Source organism: Suncus etruscus, chromosome 5 (assembly GCF_024139225.1).
Source record: "Suncus etruscus isolate mSunEtr1 chromosome 5, mSunEtr1.pri.cur, whole genome shotgun sequence".
NCBI lineage: Eukaryota > Metazoa > Chordata > Mammalia > Eulipotyphla > Soricidae > Suncus > Suncus etruscus.
In genome coordinates this window covers 57483534-57488042 of record NC_064852.1, presented here as the reverse complement: position 1 = coordinate 57488042, position 4509 = coordinate 57483534, and the positions used below count along the sequence as shown (strand labels likewise).

At 35.6% G+C, this 4509-nt stretch overlaps 1 non-coding gene across 1 annotated transcript; it reads right to left on the bottom strand.

Annotated features, from left to right (window-relative positions):
• Positions 1-915: 915 nt before the first annotated feature.
• LOC126010518 (U6 spliceosomal RNA) lies at positions 916-1022 on the bottom strand. The gene has a single exon (XR_007496543.1). It is a non-coding gene; the product is annotated as a U6 spliceosomal RNA (small nuclear RNA).
• Between the last annotated feature and the right edge of the window lie 3487 nt (positions 1023-4509).

Genomic DNA, 4509 nt, shown 5'->3' with positions numbered 1-4509 from the left:
ATTTGTAGCACTGACTGCTGCCCTACAAATGTAGCCATTGCTGTCTCATGATATCTAACAATTTATATGCTCTGCCTTAAACTTGCAGACAAGTTCCCTTTAGAGAAGTTATTGCCTGCTTAGAGGCTTATATTCCCCACAGTACTTTCCAGAAGGGCTATGCTGAAATGGTGTCTGTTATTTAGTTTGATTGGAATTCAGTAAGATGTACTTCACATTCAAACAATTCAAGCTTATTCCATATGATATCTAAAGTGCCTCAGTTCATCAGTGAACTGCTAGTAGACTTTGGACATGACATTAATGACAATTTCTAAGTTTTGCCAATTTTTTACCTATATTATGCCATTGGTCTAACAAATCTTTCTTTGAGGTGAGTACTGTTAAAAGGATGATACATATAGTCAGAGTGGACCAGAAAATTATTGGTCTCTGCATTACTAGATGCCAGTTTTGAAGTTGAAACACGAAGAACCTAAGTCTAAGTGAGATAAGAAAGGTGCCTGTGGTTAGATAAAAGCCAGGGAGCAGTAAGTTCAAGTCCTGCATGTGACTGAAGGCTGTGCTTTTCCCCCTGTCATGATATTTCCCTCTTTCAAGTTTTAACACATATTTGGCTTATATGTCAGGCAACCTTTCTTATTCATATCTACTAAAAATCCTAATACTAGGAGACTATTGCTCTACCAAATGCAAGATCTTTTTAGCTGCTTAGACTTTGCTGTTTATTTTATTTTTTTATTTTTATTTTAATCAGAATGGCTTACATATCTTTCACAGTAGTATTTTAGGTACATATCAACATTGAATCAGGGGAATACCCATCACCAAATTTGTCCTTCCCCCATCCCAGTTCTCCTTCTGCAACCCATATACCCCACCATCACCGCACGAACTGCTAGAGTAGGTGGTCCCAAAAATATGGAAAGCTTCACGAATTTGTGTGTCGTCCTTCTGCAGGGGCCATGCTCATCTTCTCTGTATCGTTCCAATTTTAGTATATGTGCTGCCGAAGTGAGCACAGACTTTGCTGTTTTATCTCTATTTTATCCTAATACAGTGGATTGTTAGTTTAACCTTTTTTTTAATACTTCTTTAATCAGTATTTGGTGGTGGCTATTAGTACAGTGAGCAATGATTTTATTAGTTATAATAAAATTATTACATACCAATATATTTTAAGACAATTTATATAAATAATGTTTTAAAATGAAAAACATAGTGAGAGCTTAGAGATAATAAAGGGGTTAAGGTGCTTGCTTTGCCCCTGGCACACCCAAGTTTGATCCTTGGCCCCACACATGATGCCCCAAGCCCAGACAGGAGTGATGCTTGAGCACAGAACTATGAGTAGACCATTAGAACCACTGGGTGTGACCCAAAAACCAAACAAAAATACATAGTATATATATACATATATATGTAGGTAGATATAGATATAGATGTAGATAAATACACATATTTACACCCTCAGGTTTACAACATAAAGTTCTATATATTATAAAATGATTACATAGTTAGCTATCACATATTACTACATAGTCATAATATTTTTATAATAAAGGTATTTTTGGCTTATGTCAACGATGAGACTCTTTTTTAGGATCTTAGCAACTTTCCAATGTGTTATGCATCTTGGTTAACAATTGTCAATTATGTAATTGGTAAATTAAGTGGAGAAGAAATAATCATTAATTGGTGAAGGAAAATTTTAATTGATTGTTCAGGAAACATTAATGAACCACAAGCTTGGTTCAATTGTAGCTGTTTTTAGATTGAGGTAAACTTCTCATGAGGATCAAAGATTCACAGACATCGAATCAATGCTATTGAGGTTTCGGGTGCATTTTTTTTTTAGTCTTTTCTTGTAGGGCCATAATTAGCTGACATTCTATCTTGCTTATGTGGCTTCTCTCCCATGCTCCCAGTCACCATTCATGTCTGCTATACTGTATCTCTGCCAGGCCAGGCATAGTTAGCAAAGTCTGATATAAAGCTTGAACAAAGAGTGCCAGCAATCAACTATTAAACATTCTATATCTGGCATAACATCTGAAGCACTGGTATGGTGGGAATGCGCTCTTGTATGTCCTTAATTGATAAACCGTAAACCATAAAGTTCTCCCTTCCCTTCTACTGTATAAATATCTCATGCTTGGCTTCAGTAAAATGAACTCTACTCTGACAGATTTCCCACTACGTTTGTATGTTTTTCTTTCAGCGGCGCTTCTTTTTTTCCTAACCCCGTACTCTTTAGGAAAAAGTTTTCAAGAGGGAGTCACTGGTCTGTCGGAGACCCCAGGTCTACTGACCCCTTCACATGCCTCCTCAACACTTTTTTGCTTGATTGCTCTGCTAGGACTTCCAAATATATGATGAAAAATAGTAAGGAGAGTGGAATCCTTGTCTTATTTTATGTTTTGGGGGATAAACTTTCAGGTTTTAGTTTTAAAAATTGTAATTACTGGGACCGGAGAGATAGCATGGAGGTAAGGCGTTTGCCTTTCATGCAGGAGGTCATCGGTTCGAATCCCGGTGCCCCATATGGTCCCCTGTGCCTGCCAGGAGCAATTTCTGAGCCTGGAGCCAGGAATAACCCCTGAGCACTGCCAGGTGTGACCCAAAAAAAAAAATTGTAATTACTTTATTTAAGCATCATGGATACAAAATTGTTCATGATTGATCGAGTTTCCGTCATAGAATGTGCACCGCCCTTCACCGGTGCACATTTCCCACTATCAATGTCCTCAGTTTCCCTCCCACCCATCTTCTAATCTGCCTTTGGGGCAGGCATTTTACTTCTCTCTCGCGCGTGCGCTCTCTCTCCCTCTCTTTTCTTTTGACACTGTGCTTGGTGCTATTGCTAATGCAATATCACTTTATTCCCTTTCAGCACCCAGTTCTTGCCCACAGTAATCAATTCCAACTATCATTGTCACAGCGGACTATTCTTTGCCCTAATTGCATTTACCACTCTTTAACACTATTAGCTGTTTTTCTAATATGTATGGACTTCATTTTTCTTTCATTTTCAATTCATGGATTAAATGTTTATATCAAAGATGATGTTGAGGCCTGGGGTGATCTTACAGTAGGTAAGACATTTGCAATGCACACAGCCAATGCAGGTTCAATGCAACATATCATAAGATCCCTGAGTCCACCAGGAGATATTCCTTAGTGCAAGCTAGGAAAAAACTTTGAGCACTGCTGGGGTGGCCAGAAATCCAGTAACTAAAAAATAGAGATGCTGCTGTCAAATATCTTTTCAGTATCTACTGTGATCATGTGATTTTTTATCTTTCTTTTTGTTAATGTGGTTTATTACATTAATTTACTTGCATATGTTTAACCATCTTGAATCCTTGGGAGTAAATAATTCACTTACTGTGTTTTTGGGTTTTATTTACATCTGTTTATTTATAATAATTATAATATATATTATATTAATATAATATATATTATATTATACTTATAATAATTATAATAATTTATAAATGTTATTTACATTTATTTGCATCTGTTCATCAGTTGTGTGTGTTTGTGTGTGTGTGTGTGTGTGTGTATTCATGTATATATGCACAGTAAATCCTTGTCTGGTTTTGGAATCAGCCTCATAGATTATATTTAAGAATGTACACCTCCTTATTACTTTTAAAGTATGTGGTCACAATGGATATTTGTTAGTTGACATTATTGAGAATCCATTGGTGAAGTAATTTGCGTCTGGATCTTTGTAGTGATATTTTTTATTCATTGGTTTTCTAATGTTATTTCTATCTGATTAATTCATGGGATGTTTTATACATTTTTTGTCCTTTTCTCCGAGTTGTCATGTTTGTTTTTGTGTCAATATTTTTTAATGATTTCTATGTTCCTTTGTACTCCTGCAGAATCAGTTGTAACTTTTTCTTTTTGATTTCTGGTCTTTTTGTCAGAAATTTCTCTCTTTGTTACTATTTAGCCTAGTCAGTGGTTTATTGATTCATTGATTCTTTCCAAGAACCACATTGTGGGTTCATTGATATTTTACACTATCTTTTTTTTGTATTTATTTTGATATACACTCAGTAGTGCTAAGGCAAAGCCAGGTCCTCCTTGGCTTCCTGAAAGTGTGCTTTTGTAGTAGCACTCAGTTCATTTAGCCATCTCTCATTGAATTGACCTTGTCATTTTGTTTTCCAATTAATTTATTTACAGTCTAATTTTTATTATTTTCCTTCCTCTTCTAATGTTTGGTTCTGTTTGTTCTTTCTTTTTCACATCCATTTAAGTGTTAGGTTTAAAGGTGTTCATTCATGTCCTTTGTATGTATCACAATGAACAAAGTTTGGCTGTATCCCATGGGATTTTTCTTTTGTTTTGATCTTCAGAAAAAGTTATTAAGAACTGTGTTTTTATACTCATCCAAATGAATATATCACACTATTCATCACAGCACTTAGTACATTAGCTAAGAGTTGGAATCAACTTCTATGTTCAACAACGGACAAGTGGATCATAAATACA